This window comes from Protopterus annectens, chromosome 4.part0 (genome assembly GCF_019279795.1).
Source record: "Protopterus annectens isolate FY-2018-M chromosome 4.part0, PAN1.0, whole genome shotgun sequence".
Lineage (NCBI taxonomy): Eukaryota > Metazoa > Chordata > Ceratodontiformes > Protopteridae > Protopterus > Protopterus annectens.
In genome coordinates, this window is record NC_056733.1 from 565,868,817 (window position 1) to 565,891,922 (window position 23,106).

The 23,106-nt window shown below is 40.0% G+C and overlaps 1 protein-coding gene across 2 annotated transcripts in view; it reads right to left on the reverse strand.

Moving 5' to 3' along the window:
- The window catches only part of LOC122799442 (trichoplein keratin filament binding), a 1,060,398-nt gene that overhangs the window by 452,861 nt on the left and 584,431 nt on the right, over window positions 1–23,106 (reverse strand). The gene's annotated exons all lie outside the window — the stretch shown is intronic.

Genomic DNA, 23,106 nt, shown 5'->3' on the forward strand with positions numbered 1-23,106 from the left:
ATCAGAAAAAGGCCATTGTGAAGGGCCAAATGGTTAGGGCTGCCAGGATGGTTAGTGACAATAGGGAATTCGTGGATGAGTTGAATTTTATGATTTCACTATTTCTGAATAAAGGATATCCTGAAAAATTATGTTTGATTTTGTTTCAGGAAATAACACATAAAAGGGAAATAGGTGTGTTTCAAGCTATCTTAAAATTTGATAACAATTCGAATAATCCCGTAGGTAATGTTTTGGTAAGGTCAACCTTTCTGGGAAAGTAATCCTTATTGTTTATTTCAAAATACAATGGCGATTCTGATGAGATTAGGAAAATAGTCAATAGGAATTGGGGTATTTTGAAGTTGGATAAGGATTTGGCCCCACAATTTAACAGTAAATTGAGTTATGTATACAAGAAAGATTCATCATTTAAAGACATTTTTGAAATGAATGTATGGGGAAGGGGGCTTACATGTAATAGACCAATAGGCAATTTTAAATGTGGAAGGTGTTCCACGTGTCCCTATATATTTTCTACTGGTAACAGCCTCGTGATAAATCATTGTTATATTTCTATTTTGGGTCATTTTTATTGTTGCACCAAAAATGTGGTTTATCTTGCTTTATGTCAAGAATGTAACGCCTTTTATCTAGGCAAAACAAGTAGGCATTTTAGGGAAAGGATAAGGGAGCACTTGTTGGATGTTAGACATCTTAAAACCACCAATGCTCTTGCCAGGCATTTGGTTGACCATTCTGATCATAGTTTTAAATTCTGTATACTGAAACAGATAAAGGTAGATCAACAAGGTAGGATTACGGATACACATTTGGACATTTGTGAATTAAAATGGCAACTTAGATTAAATGCACATAATTATCCTGGATTAAATGAGTATAGTACTGTCAAGCCTATACTCAAGTTAAGGAACATTACAGGTATTAAATAATAGTATGTACACATAGATTTAAATTTTATGTGAAGTCAAGCACTTTTAACAACATTTATGTTTTAATATTCAAGATATATATTTATTTACATACATTTATATACACACACAATTTTATTTATATTAATTATATTATACATATACTTTTTTACTTAAAATTATAAAATCATTTAATTTATAGATGAGTGTTTCCTATTTAAATAATGCAACTTATTTTTTTATTTTATTTTTTTATTTTCATTGTATAATGTTAATAATCATATATATTGTAAGGTAATTTAATGTCTGATAGTATTGGTTATATTTTAAGTGTTTTAATTGAATTGTTAATTAATTCATTGATTGCACTGTCTATTTAAGTGGTTTGTAACAGCATCATGGCATTCTGAAGAAGTCTGAGTATTCGGACGAAACCTAGGTCAATGGTATGGTGCATTGTAAGTTGTGAATAAACTTCTGTCGGCTGGACCTCGTCTTCCTTGTTTTTTTGGTTTTACTCAAGATCAATACTGGTTTACTGGGTGGGCACAGAGTATCGCGATTCTATGGAAAACAATGGGTGGAGAGAGTACATAAACAGCTTATATAACAGTCTACAGCAATGAAAGAGGGGAGGAAGGGACTTTGGAAATCAGATTATCATAAGGGGCGGAGACCAGGGACACAGCCTTATTATAAAACAACACCAACCTACAGGATCTCTTGTTATTTTTCTTGTTATAGGCTCCCTAAGTGTGGCAACAACCATTTCTACTTTTTGGTTGCCTAAGTTGTTGTTCTATAAGCGTTTGTGCTCTGGAATTATGTATAAAGCAATTACTTAATAGCACTCCTTCTTAACTCATGCAGATTATCCAGATATTCTCTTATTTTCTCTTTAGCACCCTGTAGTTACACCTCATCTTGTTCTGTGAGATTCTTATTATCCGATTCTTTAACCTTTGTCAGCACCTCTAATTGCCGTTACTTCTTAATCGTATATCTTCTTTTATTTCTACCCAATTTTTAACTCCACTTTCATTTTATCACACTCACTAGCTATACCTCCTGAAGAAATTTATATCTTACTTAACTCTTGAAAAATTTCCACTACCCATTCCTTAAATTCCTCTGTTTTTAACAGTCAACTGGGGAAGCACTACTGTCTCATTTTTACTTTACTGATCTACATTTGTATCTTAGTTGTTATTGAGGCATGATCTGAAATAGTTACTGGATGTTTGTCAAAGTTTCAGTTAAATGCACAAGTTCCTGTGAAATATAATTTCTTTCTAGTCTAGCCCAGTTCATGTACCATGGAAATAATATGCAAATTCTGTCCAAGTTCCTACTACTAGATTCATGTCTTCTATACCAAATATTTTCACATTTTTTCCAGAAATATACCATCTTTTGTTACATTTTCCCTTCTAGGTCCCCCCAGATACATCCTCACTGCTGCAAATCAAGTACCAGTACCCACCTATAATTAATATTCTATGCTGAAAGCTCATTATTTCTCCCCAAATTTTCTTAAGCTCCACAATAGCAGTTTTAGGTGGAATATAAATATATGCCAGTATAACCCTCCTACTACAAATCTACCATTAACATTTTTTTCTCTTCTATCACTATTGGAGCTCCCTTAGTATAAGTACTCCCAATTTTCTTTGTCCCTGACAGTCTTTTGAATATCCATCTTGAAATCCTTTCTTTATCATATTTACATGGTCACTTATTTCCAAATGTCTCCCCTGTAGCATTACTATTTGCACTCTGCATTTCTTAATATAATAAAATTTTACTACTTTTATGTCTACACCTGTGAGGCCATTCACATTCCAAAGTCATATGGATAGAGTAGCCATTATGACAATTTATTATTTCTATCTACTATATATGACAGCTTTTTAAAATGTCTACAACCAGCTTTTGTGTTAACATGCATCCACCAATGTTTGGCAGGTTGATATTTTATATAGTTGTCTCATGTCATCTCAATTTGAATCAATGTCACATTTTACAAGACTTTTTGCACTAGTGGAAACCCTCAAAAAACACATCTCTAGAACCCCCCCATAAACTATTAACTTAAAACAAAGACATAAAACTATATAAATATTCAAATAATGAAGGTAAACCCTCCTGACAGAACAACTGTCCCAAACTGACAACTGTATCCACAGGCATTACCTAATCTAAAATTAAGATTATCCATGCTAAGGCACATGTTGCACCCTGTGTTCATACTAAGATTAATTGCTGTCTGTTCCTGTCTTTTCTTTATTCCCCTCCCAGATGTGAAAATCAGCTTGTATGCTTTCAGAAAACATTAACTTTTAGACTTAAGAAAAAGTGCACTAGCTATCTTTAAATGAAACTAAAGTCTATACTGCTCTAGTACATGCACAGAAATAGTTAGGTATCAGAAAAGCTGCCATCTCTTATTCACTTCCAATAATTTCAGCTTGTCTCCATGGAAACATAAGAGCAGAATGTACAGCTGCCCCCAGCTGCAGACTTCTCAACTCAACTATAAATTAATTTTCTAAAGGAAAACTTTTCATTACATTCAAGTATTCTAATATGTTAAAGCCCACATGCTTATACAAAAAAAACTTGCCTTTAGACCAAGCCAAGGGCATTAATCCAGACATTCACCTATGTAAAAGTACATCTCAACTTTGCTTGTCAGATCAGAACATAAGGCAGTATTACTTGAAATAAAAATTAAATCTGGGGATCCAGCAGAGCAAAACAAAAAATTTTTTGGAACTATTCCAATGCAACATCTCTCTCTACTAAATATCACTTTTGCTAAATTCCAAGCACCCCCCCAAAAGCCAGTAAACACCATAGAATACACTGAGCTATTTGCAAAATCTCTGTACAGCCATATTGACAGATGTACAGAGTGAGCTGTGCCCACTCATATTAAGAATACGACAAACTCAAAGACAATCCACCCTAGTGGAATCACACTATCAATCAGTTATATAAGAAAAGAAAAATAAATCTTGACCAAGCATAGAAAGAACAAAGTCATATATACTAAAAGCTCCCTGAGCAATCTAAAAAGGCAGCTAAGGGGATTAATTAATACTTCAAAGGCTAAATTTGAAGAAAAAGAAAAAATAACTTCTCAGGCAAAGGACAACCACAAATATTTCTACAATTATACCCATACACTCAGAGGAAATACATAACAATGCACAGAACTTATTGTAAATGGCATCACCCACACTGAACTGGAGATCATTGCCAACCTTTTGACTGACAGGTTCAGCACAAATCCCCCTCCCCCAACAGTCCAAAGGAAATACCACAAAACACAATCTCCCCATCTATTAGTAAAGAACAGGTCATTAATGCATTTTCCAAAACCAAAAACACTGCACTGATGGGCCCTGATAACATCCCGAGATGTTACAGCATGAAGCATGACCCCTCTGGTTCACTTGAATCACTTTTCAACTAGAGCCTTCAAGTCAGGTTTGTGCTCAAGGAATAGAAGATGGCTATGGAGCTCCAAACACTGATTCAGGTAACTACAGGCCCATAAGTCTTCCCAGCCTTATATGTAAGGCCATGGAAAGACTCACAATGGACATTATACAGGAGGACACAGGTATCCTGCAAACGCTGGACACATCACAGTTTGGCTTTGTTAAAGGAAGGTCATACCTATTAAATCTGGTGAATTTTTTGAGAGGGTTGCCAAAACACTGGATAAAGTTAAGACTTTGCACACAGCTTACCTTGACCTGGCCAAGGCTTTTGATACAATACCCCACTAAGACATTACAGACAAGCTCACTAATTTGGGCATAAACCCTTTTATTACCCTATGGATAGCAAACTGACTCACTCAGACCACCTCCACCATGAGGCCAGTCACTTGCAAAGTTCCCAGGGCTCGGTACTGGGCCCATTCCTTTTTGGCATCTATTTCTCTGAAATGGAAACAAATGCTGAAGGTTTATGGCTAAGTTTGCAGATGATTGCAAACTGGGGCTATCATCAACTCCACTGCAGACATTAGAATTCTTCAAGATGTTCTACCCCTGACTAATAAATCATACCAAAGCCATGGTCTTAAACTCAATGCAAAGAAATGCATACTTGAACCCTTTTTGAAATCAACCATCTTGGCTAACTGCCATTTTGATAATACACCCGTAAGAGTCAACCCAATGTCAGGGATCTGGGTATACATATAGACAAGTAGCCTTACCTTCGACCACAATGTGGCTACAGTGGTGAAGAAATCCTTTTATGTTGTGCAGTTTATAAGTAAGGGTATGGCATCTAGGTCCAAAGAGGTCATTATCTCACTGTACACCACCCTTATCAGACCAGTCATACAGTAAAATGCTCCCTTTGGTATGTACCTGACCAGGCATATGCAGCAACTAGAGTGACTTCAAATGTTCCTTACAAAAGAATACAAGGCATAACAAACCTGTCTTGTGCAAAGTGCCTTAAAGCCTTTTCCCTCTACTCAGTCTCCTATAGATTGTTGAGGAGTGATCTATGCCTGGCTTACAAGGCATCCGCAAACCCCATACTTATGAATATCCTACATCTTTGCAAGTCAAAGACTACCAGAAATACAAAATCTAAGAACATGAACTTTGTCTGTGACACAAACAGAACGTGCTGGAGAGACAGATGTGTGTCCCAGAAACTGTCCCTCCTATGGAACAGGATCCAATCCATGTGAAACTGAGTTTGTCTATTACCCAGTTTTAAGCACACCCTACACAAGTGGATAGGGAATAGGAAATTTACACCACACCTGGCACCCATGTCCCTTATGGGCAGAGGTAGCTAATAAATGCCAGGCCCTCAATGCCCTATTTGAATACAGGACATCATTATTCTTTCGGGAAACCATGGCTAGGATTAGAAAGGCCCCTTGGGTCGTTAGCCTAGTAAGAGTCACTAAGCCACATTTCACAAATGTAATTGAGGTTTTATAGTCTCATATGTATTTAGTAATTTCAGTGTTGGTGATTTCTTCCTGTTCATCTCCATCTCCCAGCCCCAGACTCCGGTTCAAGCCCAACATACTCTAGTCAACATATGTGCTTGTTTCTGTCGCTCAAGTATTTTCCATTAGAACACTGGAAAAAAGTTACACTGGCAAAGTCTTACTATGAGATTTATTATCAGAAGAATGAGAGGCAAAGTCCTCTTCTGCATGATGGCTCAAATTTTGTTGGACAAATATTTGTGTTTTCCTTCTTAGCCTGTTTTGCATCAAAAAAAGACTTTGATCCTCCAGGAAAAAAATGTTCTGAGGGTGGTTGGATACAGTAGCTTGATTCTCGCACCTGCTTCTTGAGATTCCCTGATTGCTGGGATAAATCTGCTTCTCTTCTGCCTAGCATACAGTGAATAAACATTTTCCACAAACACTCTACTGTCTCCAGTTTTTAATATGTTGCCCTTCTGCCACAATTTTGTCAGGATCAACTGTTTCTGTTGGCATGATTGCAGCTTTAGTAGTACAGGCCTTGGCTGCCTTCTCATGGCCAGGTTTGGAGTATACACACAATGTGTCCTTTCAATTAACAAATCCTGCTGGGGAATACCAGTCCAATTGCTTATTTGTGCTTTCATAAAATTAATACAGCCATTTCCTTCCAGCTTCTGTGGTGCAGTAGAAAATCTCAGGTTTTCTCTGCATGCTCTGTTCTCTACTCTACCACTTTTTGAAACAGCTCTTCATGAGCAGTCTCATACTCAGCCAGATTTTTCATCATTTCAACATCTGACTTTCGCAGTTTTGGCAGTTCATCTGTTTAAAGATTCTTTAATTTTTCCAGCCTTTTGTTATTTGAGTTGATGCACCCCTTCAATGTTTCATTTCTTTTAATCAGCTCTGATCATATTTGATTTGTTTTTTTCCTCAAAATTACTGGAAGCCATCTCTTGCACCACAGCTAGAGCTTGAACTGCTTTTTGCTGAACAGCTGCAGGTTTCTTCCCAGTCAGTGTTTTCTCTTCACCTTTTCTAGTTGATTTTCCCTCGGGCTCTAAGTTTTTCTTTGCTGGCATCCAGGCAATGTACTTGCTTGCCAATAACTAAATTTTACTAAAACTGGCAGAATTACTAGCCATTATCTCTCAGTTTCTTTTTTTCACACTGGGATAGCTGAAATGAAGCTGTAGATCAGTGTGCAGCCATCCATCTACATTAACTTTTTAAGAGTCTACACATTGTTAGCAATATACTAAGGAATAATAGCAAGAATTGGTGCAGAGTGTATGTTTGTGCAGTATTTACTTACTCATGTCTCCACTAAGTCTTTAATCTAACCGTGGCACTTATCGGTAAATACGACACAACTTACAGCCCCAGCATGGATTGCTTAATTAACCAATAATCTCAACCCTATTTCCCTATATGTAAATATGTAAAACCACTACTTTTCTCCTGCAATTAAAAAGCTATGGTCGCCTAGACTTAGTTATCTTTTCAACTGAAACAATGATCCACTTGCATAGTTCTCTACCCTTCATCCACCATCATATCTGTGTTTCACCTAATCTTACTCATTCAGATGCTAGTGACCACCAGCATGCTAACATCACTACCTAGCTCTAGAACATAATAAAATAAAGTCACATACTTAGGTCCATATACTATGCAGTTAAGCAATACTTTATTGCTATGCTTATTTAAGTTACACTCCAATTCATACTTCGGTATTTTCTCTCTAGGCCCCCTTTAAGGGGGAATACCAGTCCAGCTGATTATTTGTGCTTTCATAAAATTAATACAGTCTGTTCCTTCCAGCTTCTCTGGTACGGCAGAAAATCTCAAATTTTCTTTCCATGCTCTGTCTTCTAACTCTATCATTTTTTGAAACAGCTCCTCTTGAGCTAACAAAAAGTACAGTTGTGTGCACCTACCATAAATGTAGATGCTCGAGTGTATTCACTGTGGCAGTCATTACATTTGGGTTATCTGCTTGCAGGTTGCCCTCAGTCGGCCTGATTAACAAAGTCTTGGGTCCTGCATCGGCTGCTGTCCCTTCTTCCATGACGTCAGGTTGTCAGGGGTATAAAACATGCAGCCGACGCCATTACATTAGTTTTTCTTGCCCCAGATGTCAGGTGCCCCCCTAATGGGAAGCAATTAAACATAAAAGCACAAAGATATACCTCCAACAAAAAAAGCAAATACACCAAAAAGGGTTTTAAGCATAGTAAAGGAAAGTAGAGGTATAGCCAAAAGAAGTTAGGGGGCTGGAGGGAGGGTAACCAGGACTGCAACAGTGAATACACTCGAACATCTACATTTATGGTGTACACAACTGTACTATGTTCTTTGTGTTTTGCTGTTGCGGTCATTACATTTGGGTAGATTCCCAAAGCTATGGTTGGGAGGAGGAATTTAGATAGCATTAGGGCCAGCTATAAGGTTCTGCAAGACTGCAGTGGCAAAGCCAGCTCTGGATTTAGAGAAAATTGGCAAATGATATTGCTTGGTGAAAGTATGCACAAACTCCGGGTAGCAGCTTCTAGGATGTCCCTGGTAGGGACGCCTCTGAGAAAGGCTGTAGAAGTAGATGCAGCCCTAGTGGAGTGAGGTCTGATCCCCTGGGGGATAGGTTTTCCATGGTGCTTATATAGCAGAAATGAATGCAATGGCTTATCCATTTAGAAATGGTTTGCTTTGAAATGAGCTTCCCTTCTGCCCCTGCAGCAAATGCCACCAGCAGTTGTTCAGATTTCCTTTGAGGTTTAGTCCTGTCCAAGTAGAATCTAAGTTGTCTGTGCACATCTAAGGAATGCAGTATCCGTTCCCCTTTATTCTGTGGATTGGGAAAGAAGGTTGGCAAATGAATGGACTGATTAAGAGCCACACTGGATGCCACCTTGGGCATGAAGGATGGATTGGTTCTGAGGGACACCCTGTACGCATGAAAGATAATGAAAGGCTCCACTGCCATAAGGGCCTGTAATTCAGATACCCCTCTAGCTGAACTGATTGCTAAAAGGAAAGTTGTTTTCCAAGAAAGAAATTTTAAGTCTGCAGTAGCAGCTGGCTCGAAAGGAGGTAGAGTGAGTTTCTCCAAGACAAAGTTAAGCTCCCCGGCTGGGGTTGGAGCTCTCCTGGGTGGTCTCAAAATTTTGGCCCCTCTGAGGAACTGCTTGAGCAGTGGATGAGAGAAGAGGGGAGGTTCTGTGTTATAATGAGCGGAAATGGCTGAGGCGTAGATTTTAATAGAGAAAAAAAGACAGGCCCTTGTGAAGCATCTCAGTTAAGTATTGTAAAATCTGAGGTAAATTGGGTGCTGCTGTGCTCATCCCTTGAGATTGGTTCCATGCACAGAATCTTTTCCATTTTTCAGCAAAAGATTTTCTAGCACTAGGCCTAATTGCCTCTAAAATGACATCCATCACAGGTTTGCTGAGGGATGGTAAAGGAGATATTAAGTAATTTGCCAGGCTGCAAGGTTCAGTGTTGGAAGCTGAGGGTGCAGAATCTGGTTCTCCTGCTGAGACAGCAGGGAAAGAGTCTGAGGCAGGTGCCATGGAGATAACCGTGACACACTGCGCGGGGGGGGGGGGGTACAGGTGTTGGCACGGCCAGTCTGGAGCAATCAAAATCATCCTTGCTTTGTCCTGTTCGATTTTTAGTAGTACTTTGGAGAGCAGAGGCAGAGGGGGTAAGGCATAGACTGATAGGTTTTTCCAGCTGAAGGACAGAGCATCCACTTTCCAGGCTTGTTTGTGGGGAGTCCTTGTGCAGAATTTGTCCAATTGGTAGTTCTGGGGAGAGGCAAACAGGTCTATATCTGGGCTTCCCCATTTGCTTGTCAACATGTTGAAAATCCTTGGTTCCAGTTTCCACTCGTGTGGGTCCATGAGGTTTCTGCTTAGTCTGTTTGCCAGTGTACTTAATTTTCCTGGCAGGAATTGAGCTTGCAGGTGCACTTGGTAGCTCAAGGCTGTGTTCCACAATGCCATGGCTAGTTTGCAGAGGGGGTAAGAATGTGTATCCCCCTGCTTGTTTATGTACCACATAACAGTGGTGTTGTCCGTCTTTACCATTAGATGTCCTGGAAGAATGTGGTTCTTGAAGGCTGTCAGAGCATTTTGTACAGCTAACATTTCTTTTTGATTGATATGCAGGTGCATTTGACTTGGGTTCCATTTGCCCTGAATGCACTTCCCTGCCAGGTGAGTCCCCCATGCATAGTCTGATGCATCTGTTATTAGGGATTGGGCAGCAGGGGGTGGTGTGAAAGGTAGTCCCTTGTTTTGGTGGCAGGCCTCTGCCCACCAAAGGAACTCTAGGCGTAGGCAAGGTATGATAGGAATCATTGTTTCTTGTTCTTGAGAATGGTGACACCATAGGCCTTTTAGATACCACTGTAGTTTCCTCATATGCAGCCTTGCATATAGAATTAGAAGAATGCAAGAGGCTATGAACCCCAAAGCTTGCAGTATTTGTCTTGCAGATAGCAGGGTTTTTGCGGCCACTTGTTTGAAGTAGGTTATCAAATGAATTTGCTTTTCTAGCGTGAGGTAAGCCATCTGGAAAGTTGTATTCAAGCTTGCTCCCAGGAATATAATTTGTTGACAGGGTACCAGGTGTGATTTATTTTCATTTATGGTGTACCCCAGACAGGTTAGAACCCTTTTTACAAAGGCCGATGATTCAAAAGTATGTCCTGGCTTTCTGCCTGAATTAGACAATCGTCCAGGTATGGGTATATTTGAATATTTCTTTGCCTGCAAAATGCAATGACTGGAGCTAGGCACTTTGTGAATACTCTGGGCCCAGTAGATAAGCCAAAGGGCAGTGCAGAGAACTGATAGCGCTTGTAGCCTGCTTTGAAGCGTAGGTATCTTCTGCAAGATTCCCTGATTGGGATGTGCAGGTATGCTTCTTTTAAATCTATTGCCAACCAGGCATCTTTGCCTAGCATAGGAAGTAATTGAAGAGTCAGCATCTTGAATTTTGGAATCTCCAAAAAGGTGTTTAGAGTAGACCGGTCCAGGATAGGACACCATGAATTGTCTTTTCTGGGTACCAGGGAAAGTCTTGAGTAGAAACCTTGTCCCTTTTCCTCTTCTGGTACCAGCTGAATAGCCCCCATGCTTAAGAGAGAAAGTACTTGTTTTTGGGCCTCTGCCCACTGATTTGGGGAAAGTCCAGCCACCCACTTGGTGTTGGCAATGTGTGGAAGTGAAATCTGTATCCCTGGGACACTATTTAAAACCCATTTGTCCTGGGTAATGAGTTCCTAATTCTTTGCATGAAGATCAATCTTTCCCCCAAAGGGGCAGTCAGTTGATAAGTGCTTGGAAATATTTAAAAGGAAGTCATTGAGACAGTTTACCATAGGGGGGATTGTTATTATTCCCAGACTTGGAAGTGGAGGCCCCCCACTCCTTAGTTCTGTGAGTCCCCTGGGACTGAAACCTGGGGATTTTGCTATGTCTGTTTTTGGCTTGAGAAGACCTGGTAGGGGCTGGAAAGGACCAGTTCTTAGAGGGCCAGTGCCTACTAAATCTTGGAGGCTGAACTTGTAAAAAATCTTTAACAGTTTGCATAGATTTAGCTTTATCTTCCATCTTTTTAAGAACTTACTCAGCCTTGTTGGCAAACAGGTGGTCCTGATTTAAACAATTTAGCTTTAACATGATCAGGCAAAGATTGCTCCTTAAGCCAAGCATGCCTTCTGAGCACAGACCTAGTAACAGCAGCCCTGCAAGAGACCTCTAATGAATCAAAACCACATTGCAAAGTATGTTTTCCAACTTGTTCAGCAGAATGCATTAAATCCTGTAATTCTTTATTTTCCACACAGTCAGGAATCAACATAATTTTCTGTTTAAGCAGTCCAATAACATGTTGCTGATATTTTAACATATGAAACTGGCAGTTTAAAGCCATAATGGCCAAGGTTGCAGAAGTGGAAACCTTCTTACCCCATCTATCCAGTGCCCTGGAGACTCTATCAGAAGGGGTCGGATTTTTAGCAGTAGAAGCCTTAATGCCCTTGGGCCCCTGTGAAACAGTCTCTGGATCTGCAATTGGATTTTTGAAAAGGAACTTGTGGGACTCGGGGACCCTGTAGTATCTGTCAGGTTTTCTGGGAGCAGGAGGCAGGGAATCAGGGACCAAACTAGATTCCGAGAAAGCATCATCAACAATGTATAGTACAGGAGGAATAGCTAAAGGCCTATGCTGAGGTAGGAGAAGGAAATCCCTAAGCCTCTTTTTTGAATCAGAAAAATCCTGGCTTTCCCAGTGGAAATGCTCCCTTAGAGTATGTAAGGTTTCCCCAAAAGAAAAATCCTCAGGAGGTGAAGCAGAGGGAATAGAGTCCTCTGCATCAGAATCCTCATAAGTAGGTAAGAGCAAATCCAGATTATCAGAAGAGTCAGAAAAAACAGAATCCTGATCAGAAGATTCATAATCAACCTCAGTCCTAGGCCTCTTAGAAGGGGGGGGGGGGGTTGGCTACCCCAATTAGAGTTATTAGATCTTCAGCCATTCTTATCATTTGTTTTTTAGGCATAGAGGCCTGAGCATGTGGCCTGGGCATCGTTTTTTTAGAGATGGATCGAGATTTAGGCCTAAGCAATGAAGGAGGCGTTGATTTAATATGCAAGTCCATAGGCCTGTATACACCGTCAGAAGCTGGTGCCTGTACAGTGGCTCCGGACCCATCCAAGGTAGAGACATCCGCGGGTTCCATAGTTGAAGCATATCGCGGCATACCAGACTCCGAATGGGTCTCAGTAGAGGCCTGCGAATCAGAACTAGCGGGTATCGGGGGCTGCAAAAGCACCTCACGGAGTACTGGCGAACTGGCGACTGGCTTAGGAGAAGCATCGTCGGCAGTTTTGGACCTCAGCGGCCTGTCTCTGTCTTTATTTTTTCAGAATCCCAGTAGTCGGATGGTTAACCGACGACATTTCTGGATAATTAAACCGAGAGCCTAAATATTTAGAGGCGAAAATATACAGACTATGAATAGTGCGCTGATTAAATAAAGCACAAAACTGACAGCAAGGTACGTCGTGGTCAGGGCCTAGGCAAGGAATACAGTACGAATGAAAATCTTTATGGAGGTATTTGCTTTCCACAAGTAATGCAATTAACAACTTTTACGAACATCAGTAAGGAGCAAGAAAAAGTTTCCCCAACGGGGTACTTAGCTTTAGTTGAAGACTTCAGTTCTGAAACTCGAAAACAAAAATTTCAGTAGTCGGCCAACCGGCACTTACGAACTGCTTCTGTTTCGGGCACCGCACGGCAAGAAAGACTGATGTAATGGCGTCAGCTGCATGCTTTATACCCCTGACAACTTGATGTCATGGAAGAAGGGACAGCAACCGACGCAGGACCCAAGACTTTGTTAATCAGGCCGACTGAGGGCAACCTGCAAGCAGATAACCCAAATGTAATGACTGCAACAGTGAAACACGAAGAACATCCTAAAATGAATATGCAGACTTCCAGTCTGAAATAGTAATCAGTATCTTTTTTCTATCTCCTCTTTTCTCTTTCTTTTAACTTCTACTTGCATCTTCTTTACACTCATCATCTTCCTTTGAGAGTGCAAATCTTATAAGACTCTCATTTTTCTTTTGCCACTTTACCCTCACCTTTCTCATTTCAAAATCCTTAATTTCAGCCTTCACCATCACTAGTCTTACTTATCTGATATAAATGCTTTATAGCCTGTTTCCAACTTAACTTCTGAAGCTGATCACTCACTTTTTCTCGTGTTGACTCTCTGCATCTAAATCTTCCTTATTTTACTTTAACATTTATCCACATACACCTTTGTTAACACACCAGTAACAGTTTCTTTACATGCTGCCCCACAACACATACCATAAGAATATTCCTTTTCATCACACAAAGTACAAATCATGCTATTAGGATATTACAAACAAGGTGGACAAATTATAAACATCAAGAACAGTGTCGTAAAGACACATTGGGAGGTAACTGCCACAGTGTGCTTACATTTAAAGCATGCACTACACTGAATATCATTAAAAAATATCCCTATCTTTATCCCTCCCCCAAAAAAAACATGAGGTAAGCAGTTTGTTTTTCACCCCCCCCAAAAAAAATTAGATTAAAAAGCATTTACTGTCACACCTCTTGCTGGGAACAAATAACAGTTGCACCCTTTGTTTAGTCCAGAATAAATATTGTTTATGTTAATGACTTCATTTTAAATGAAGGAGTTATTAATTATGCAACATCATTAGAAACAAAATGCATACTTTCTGGGCCACCTTTACTCGATCAACACAATTTTAGACCTTCTGATTTAAAACTGATATTAAAAAAAATGTAGACAGCTTCTACATCAAATATGTCAGAATCACAACATTCTACTGGCTTACGTCATGAGTAGGTCTACCATTGAGTGAATGGTAAATGCAGGAATACCATTCTCCAATCACATATTCTATAATGGTTTAACACATCTGCTATACTGTGAAGTCACAGTTTTGTGAGTCATTTTTTCAGCTTTACTGGGAGCATCTCTTTTCCCCAGAGTTGCACAACCATGGAGTTAGCGGATATAGGTTAAAAGTTAAAGCCTCCTGTATGAGTAGGTTGCCTAAGGGCGTGTCCCCTAAAAAAATTGATTTTTTTTTTAAGGAGAGAACGCCTTCAAATTCAGCAGGTATGGGGGTCAAGAAATTTGACTCATCCAGTTTGCTGTTAGGGGGAGGGGACTTATTGTTCAAGGACTCTCTTTACCACAAATATCCTGTCATAAACAGCACTGTCACAGCCTTGCAAATCCAACAAGTCAAGTCCTCCTTTACCCTAACAATGCTACTAGTCTTAATAAGAAACAGAGTTTGATTTTCACCATTGAAAGGAAACGGGCCATGCTTAAAATGGCCTGCAAGGGCAGCTAGCCTACTGCTTACCTATGAAACTATTAAACAAATTCAGCATAAGAACGCTTGAGTAGATGACCTACATTATTATTAGCCTTTTAAGACCAGTAATAATCTCATACTTACTTAAGCACACTCCCCCAAAGTTTCTCAGTAATCTGCTGTTTAGTCATTGCAGTTCCCCTTTTTGTTTTCAGTTGGCTGCCAGCTTTGCTGAGGCCATTTCAGTTCACATATTCCAGAGATTATCATGATACTGCTGTTAAACTTTGAACAACTCAAGAGTCTAACATGACAGTGAACATGTTTGCTGAATGCGCTCATCTTTCTCTTACTTGTCAAATACGGAAGTTATTTACTTACCATAATGCTGAATCCTTTTCATCCAAGTAGGTCCAATAAAACAGTCTGGTGCTCCTTGGAAATGATCTGGCCTTTAGCTAGTACTCTAGTGTCTCAAGCTCTTCAAACTTTCCCATGGTCCCTGTAAAGCTTCCCTTTCACACAAAGTTTGTTGTCTTGTAACTACTTATACTAGGAAAACAGCAATGATATACGAAGTGCAAGAGAAAATGTGACAATTTGGATGAGGGATCAGATGGATTTGGATGAAAAGGATCTGGTGTTGTGCCAAGTATATGTCTGTATCCTATTTCATCAGTCCATCCAATCTGACAGTTGGGAAAGAATGAAAAGATGACATCTTGGGTGGAATCATGACAGGATACCATTGAGAACCGAAGCTCTCAATGCTTGAAAAAGTTGTCTAAAGTAAACCGAGTGACTGCTACACAAAAGTCATCAATGGAAGAATTCCTGAAAAAGGCTGTAGAATTTGCCATCAGTACTGTGGACTAGGCTTTACATTTAGAAATTAGGGACTTGTTGGTCAAGTAAACAAAGGAGATGCAATCTGACAGCTATCTGGATAGTGTTTGTTAGACACTGTAGAGCCCAATTTGTTAGGATCAATGAAAACAAACAATGGATTGTCCTTTCCGAAAGCTTTGGTTCTATGTAAGAGGAATTTAAGTTGCCTGTGGATGTCTACTATGTGTACTATATATTCTCCCTTGTTGGAATACTTCGGAAATGACACAGGAAGATTAACAGAATGGTTAGTATTTTTTTTGTAGCTACTTTAGGAATAAAGGATGGGTTAGTCTTCAGTGTGACGCTATCTTTGTGAAAAATCAAACCTAGCACAATAAGAGACAATGCAAGCAGTTCAAAAATTCTATTAGCTGATGTAACAGCCACCAAAAATTGTTTTCTAAGGTAAGTATTTCATTTCTGCAGATAAAGCCAGCTCAAATGGAGACTATGTTAGAGCTTTCAGGACTAAACTGAAATCCCTGGGTGGAGCAGCTTCTTTAACTCGAGGGAGGAGGAGGAGGACTACTCTGTTGAGGAAGGCTTTCCACAGTTTTTTAAGAGTCCAAGTTATTATTTTGGAATCTGGAGTGATAGTAATGGCAACTTATTGGCCTTTAATGATAGAGTAGCCAGAACCTGCTTCGAACAGTGAGGAAAGAAATAATGAAAACATTTGCAACAGACATAGAATAATGGACAAGTCCTTGACTGGTGGCTCAGATGGAGAAATATTTCCATGCTGCTCTTATAAATATTTTGAGTATTTTTTGGGATGTGGTCAAAAAGTAGATAACATTTTCTGAAAGGGAAGTAAGTCTGTCTATTATGGAAACTGGAGAATCTATATGGTGAGCTTGAAGTTGTGTGAAGGTCCGGGTGAGGCTGGGTGGAGGGGTATGAAATAAGATCTAGTTGTGGAGCTAGAAGCCAGGGGGACTTCTTCAAATGAGGCTCAAGTGGAGGAAGCCAAATCTGTCTGTGCCAGTATGGATTTCATGAAAGTAGTAGAAGAGGGCCAGTAAACTATGAAACAGGACAGTTCACTTTCAGAAGGGTGCCTGCTGCCCAACGTAGAAGGAGACTTAGAAGAAAACTTTTTCCTAATGATAACAGTCTCCATCACTGGAGACTTTTGCCTCAGTAGAGTGGAAGGAGAAGAATCTTTTTAGTCACCTTAGGGGAAGAAGGTTCTTCATCCAGATAATTTTCAGATTACTTTATCGTTTCTCTTTCCTGGATTGTCCAAAGGCTCAAAAGGAAGGAGGTCTTGGACAATGAGTTTGCTCTTCCAGCAAGAGGCCATGGACCAAAGCCCTTGTTGGATCAGCTGGACTGATGAAATAGGGTCCAAATATGTGCCCTATGCAGCTTCAGCTGAAGCACTCTTCAGCTGTGAGACATATCCTTTCAGAAAAGACCCAGACTGATGTTCAAAACAGACAAATTAGACACCACTTCACTGTTTTTCATCTGCAAGTATACAGCTGCCAGAGAACCCACTAAATCTATTTGCTACTTTACAGACATCAAGGTCTTTCCAATCAGTATGCCTTGTTCCTCACTCAGATCTGAGAATTTGAAAAAAAAATGAAAATGTACTTTAGCCTGTTGATCTCCAGTTTTCCCTAGCATAGAAACTTTCTGTACATAAACAAAGAGGAGAGTTCCCCCACATAAGCATAACCATCATCACAGACCTTCACTGAAATGACAACAGGGTCCATTGATCATAATTATTATCAACCCTTTCTGCCGCATTGGGTTCAGGGTGTCATGTAAAATGTTGCCACCTCTCTTGATTCAGAGCAATTCTCCTACCTTCTTTGACTGTTATACTTTCTGCTGCAGGCCTATTCATATCTACTTAAAATTATAATAAATTAATAAAAAGTTTAAAGCAGAATGCACTCTTTTGAAGTTACAGTCTTTACTACATTAAAACGAAAACCATGGTAAAAGGGACAGAATTTTTTTAGGTAAAATAAAGAACAAAGCTAAATCAATAGAAGGTACAAAGGCAATGATCAAAGCAGTTTAAGAGATTATGTTGTCAGCTTCAACACCTTTTTAGAGAGAGAATTTCACAGTGGAATGCAATAAAAATATTGAATAAACTTAATAATTACTTATACAAAAATGTGAAAACACAGACCATATAATACTAGTAACTTCAAACAAAAAAACTTGAAAAAGCCCAGCATTACAGTAGGGTGAAAGTGCTTGTATATTATCTTGACTTTGGAATTAAATAACTTATAGCCTTTTCCGGCGTGTCCAGACCATTTTTTTGTTTGAAACTTAATAATTACATCATTTACCACTTTCAAAGAACACAAAACTATCCTTTGAACAAGGATACTAGGCCTGCTGTACTCTGTCTGAATACTACTGATCTCTGTCTGCACTTTATTTTGAATTGAAGTTTTTCATTTAAGGTTTGGCTACTTCTATTTTTTTTATCTTATTACTGTATTACATTTGTTTTGTTTTAAGTTTTCTGTTCTGTTGGAATTTTAAGAGGTCATGGCTAGGCTCAATTAGAAAAGTTAGCAAAGAATTCCTTTGCAAACAGTGAATAACATCAGCTAATTAGTGAGAGGAGCTGAGAAATACCATTCCTCAGTTAGCTAGAAATATTAGAAGGCATCTCTATTTAGCTGGAGTGCTTGTTTAGCTTGCTTGCAGTATTCTGCCTGAATATTGCTGATGTCTGTCTGCATTTTATGTTTACCACCCACCCGCCCAAATTTTGTTGTATTCTTAAACTTGGTGGCTTTTGAGTTACCCCCCCTAATATAAATCTGATTTGGACACTCCTCCCAATCCCATCTCATCAGCTCAATATACTGAGTATGGAGAGATCAGTTTGGAAGGCCCACTCCCATAGTTTCTTAACCTTGAATTATCTTCTGTTTCTTCCCTTCCTACTTAACTTAAGAAATGCACTTTATTCAGCTGCTTTTCCTGTACTTGTGTTTCTTCCTACTTTATTACTTTATTTTATTTTAGCTGCTTGTTCTTAAAAGTGTTCAGTTGCATTTATTTTTCAGTTTTGGGTGACATTTACTATTACTGCCTGTTAGTAGCCTGATTAAATTGTAACTGTTACTCTATGCCTCTTAATTTTGGTTTAAGCATTTGGGCTCCAGGCCACTTATTTTACATTATGAAGGTCTGTAGTTTACACTCTTGTGGCAGGAAAGATAGCTTACATCCTTCTTTTAGCAAAGCTCCACAGAGTTTAGTGACTAGCTACTGCTCTGCTGTATTTACCTGATCAATCCAAGGAATCTGATTTCTGCAAAACGTAAGTAGAATTTTTCACTGTATTTTGCACTTTTGAACTGCATTTTTACTATATCACTGCTTACTTGAACTGTTTTTACTGAATTGTTGCACTTTGTTTGCTGTAGCATAGACTAGTAGTTCTATTTCTATAATTTGAGCACTAAACCAGGCCATATTTTGTTGGGAGAGGGTTCCCCTGTGCCCTTGTGGCAGGAGCGTGCAGTTAAAATTAATCTGGTTGAAGGGTGCTAGAACAGGGCTTAGATTTGAGCTTTTGTACTGGATAGCATTTGCAGTTATAGACACAAATCTTTTACTTGTTAACTTTTCATCAGTGCACTGCTTGTTCTCTGTTGCAGCTTTACGCAGTTGTGCTTCACGGTTAGGTGGAACCTTCAGCATAGCTTCTGAAGTACCAGCATGTCTGACCCACTAAAACTTTGTTATTTGAACCTCTTCTCCTGTTCTGCCTTACCTGGTCCTACTTGTCATCTCCCCATTTCTAATCACATTAACTTTCCTAGCATTATGGACGGACAATTTCCCACAGTTTCTCCAGTCAGCATGGTTCACATGGGCATCCTGAGGCAATATTGCAATTGCCTCATATACACTGACAACTCACTTCTTCTAGTCCACACAAATTCAATATGTTAAGAGATGCATCTATATTAAGAACCCAGAATCCAGGGTCTCCCACTCATCTGTCAGTATATCTGATACTAAGCAGGTTATCAGCATGCACACCTCACCTCCTGCCCCAACCAAACCAACAATACATAAACCTACATATGCAGAGGTCCTTACCAGAAGCTTACCTAAGCATCACAGACCTTCCAAACACAAGTACACTTCACATAATACATTCCCTGCAGAACACAGTACACATAATATCGCAACACACCAGTGTCTCACCAGACAAGCCCCTAAGGCAAAAAACAAAGCCAAACATCTTAGTCATAGGTGAATCCATTGTGAGACACACAGATGTCCTTCTCACTAGGATGTATAAGGAAATTGTCATGGTCAGGTGTCTGTCAGGTGACAGGATCCACCACATCACACACACACTCAAGTCTCTCAGCTACAGGTATTGTTATGACTCCATTATAGTCCATGTTGGTGTGAAAGACTTGAGATGTACCTCACTGGACTATATGAAGAGAGACATAACGGAGCTCTCTCTGATTATGTGTCTCAGGCAGGTATGTCCCTAAACTTAAGCAGCATTTTACTTTTGCCTAGGATGATGCCACAATACAAACAAAAAATGACTGACTTCAATAACTGGCTTAGTTTCTGGCGTCATTTAAAAGGGATCCAGTATCTGTCAGCCTGGGATGACATGGTTGACAGACCTCGATGCTTTGTCAGAGATGGTCTTCATCTGTCACCCCTGGGATTTTGGTTACTGGCTTTTCTACCCTCATAGTGCCTTTTTTTAGGCAATGTCATAAGAACAAACAAGCTCAAGGTTATTCTGCTAAACGTTAGGAGTCTAAACCAGAAACTGCACTCACTGGAAACACTCCGCACTTTGGAAGATGCTGATATTTGTGCAGTCACTGAGACCTGATTTAAGGCTGAGGGGAGCACCCCAGGTATACTGGGTTACATTTCTTCCACACGTTCAGACCACAAACTGAAGAAGTGAGAACTAAAGGAGGTGGTGTATCAATATTTATTAAAGACAAATACACCTCTAGAGTGGTTAAACAGCACGATTCCCTTGAATTACTTCAGGCGCAACTTACTGTTCGTAAGACGCCTCTTCAAGTCATTGCCAGCTATAGGACCCCCTTCATGAATCAGGACATCCACTCAGCCTACTTAGATCTACTTGAGTCAATCAAGATACAACTGAACACCCTGGTTTTGGGTGACTTTAATTACCCGCCCATTGTTCCTGGACTTCGTTAACTCCAATGCCCTGGACCAGCTGGTTGACACACCCACAAGGGGGCTCAAACATCCTGAATCTGGTGCTCACCAACATGGGGTCCGCTGCACCACCCCCAGTGAGATTCCCTGGTGAGATTTGACCACAAATCAGTCTCACTAGAAGTAACTATAACCCCCCCCCCTTAGCAGCAACTAGACTAAAAAAACTTCTCCAAGGCAAATTACCTCTTATGAGACTGCATAAATAGCTTCATAGCCCCTCCCCCCACTGATGGAAAGGACACCTATGCTGGGTTATTCACCAATGCTTTATATGAGCAGTTGTAAAAATGTATTGAGACTGCCGTACCTGACAGAACCAAAGCAAGATCTTCAAAGAAGAACAAACCTGTTGGTGGACATCTGCCATTAACAGGCTATACAATAAGAGAAAAAAATTGCTGTCTAAGGAAGGAAGGGACGGTCTCAAAACTGAAAACACTCCCTCCTCGACTTAAACAGACAAATAAGACTTCTTGTGAAGTCCTGCAAAACTAACTACGAATCCAAATTAGCTTCTCTAACGAAGGACAACCATAAGGCATCCCTTTAGTTACATCTGTAACCTCAAAGGAAAGGACCAGATTTGGGCTGAACTTGTAGTTAGTGGTACTACATATACAGAACCTGTGATACAGCAAAACCTGCTGGCTGACAGGCTCAGTGAAAACTTCACACCCCTGTCCCCACCACACATACCACAAAGCATCCCTACCATCTGTCTCCCACCTAATATCTCTAAGGAATAGGTCTTAAATGCCCTCTCCAAGGCCAAAAGCATAGCCTCTAGTGTTCTACATGGGTTAAAACAGGAATTACCAACGCCACTGGGTTTTCTTTTCAATCACTGTCTAAGCACTGGCTTCATCCCAGCAGAATGGAAAACAGCTCCATCATCCCTTTGCATAAAGTGGGTGCGTCTACAGTACCTAGGAACTATATAGACCCATTAGCCTGATAAGCCTAATCTGCAATACCATGGAGTGAATCATCATGGACCTTATCAACAAAGATATAGGAAATCTCCAACGCTCGACCCCACCCAGTTTGGCTTTGTCAAAGGAAGATCATGCCTGTTAAACTTAGTGGACTTCTTTGAGACAGTCACCAAAGCCCTAGATGAGGGCAAATCTATGCATATGGCCTATCTAGATTTAGCCAAGGCCTTTGACACAATCCCCACCTCAGACATAGTTGATAAACTCACTCAGCTGGGTATTAACTCATATACTGTCAGGTGGGTTGGAAACTGTCTCACTGATAGAACTCATACAGTCAAAACAGGGGACTCCACCTCCTCCAGCACACTCATAGCCAGTGGTGTTCCACAGAGATTGGTTCTGGGACTCCTACTATTCGGAATCTATTTCTCTGAAGTACAGACAAAAACTAAAGGTCTGTGACTGACAAAGTTTGTTTATGACTGCAAATTGGGAGCGGTAATTGAAACCCCTAAAGATGTCAACATCCTGCAAGAAGGACTTGCGCAGACTAATGATTGGTACCAAAGTCATGGTCTTAAACTTAATGCAGAAAAATGCATTATCATCCTCTCTGGTAAGGGTGATGTCCCTGCAAACTACCACATCAACTGCAATACCCTAAGCACACATTAATTGTTGAGAGATCTGTGCACATAGGTTGACAGCAGCCTTAAACCTTTGATCTTCATGTCTCCACAGTGGAAAGAAGGGCATTTTATATTGCTCATCTCATAAGTAAGGGCACTGCCTCCAGAAAAAAAAGAGGTTATAAACCCCATGTACTCTTTCCTCAACAAGTCAATACGAGTACAACGCTCTGTTTGGTATGTACCTTTCCAAAAACCTGCAGCTATTGGACAGACCACAAAGATTCCTTACAAAGAAAAGTCAGGGTCTTCAGCATTGGTCATATGTAGACAGACTGAACTCACTGTCACTTTAATCTGTGTCATACAGACTACTGAGAGGCAACTTGTGCCTTGCATATAAAGCAATTTCTGACCCTGCTTTAATGGAAATGCTGCAGATTCATAAGACAAATGGTACACAGGTCACTCGCTCAAAGGACTTTAACCTTGTATGCAACAGCAACAGAACTTGCTAGAGGGGCAGATTTGTCTCACAGAGGTTAGCTCACCTTTGGAACAAACTTCCAATTCATGTTAAACAAAGCCCCTCGTTGACCCTATTTAAGTGTA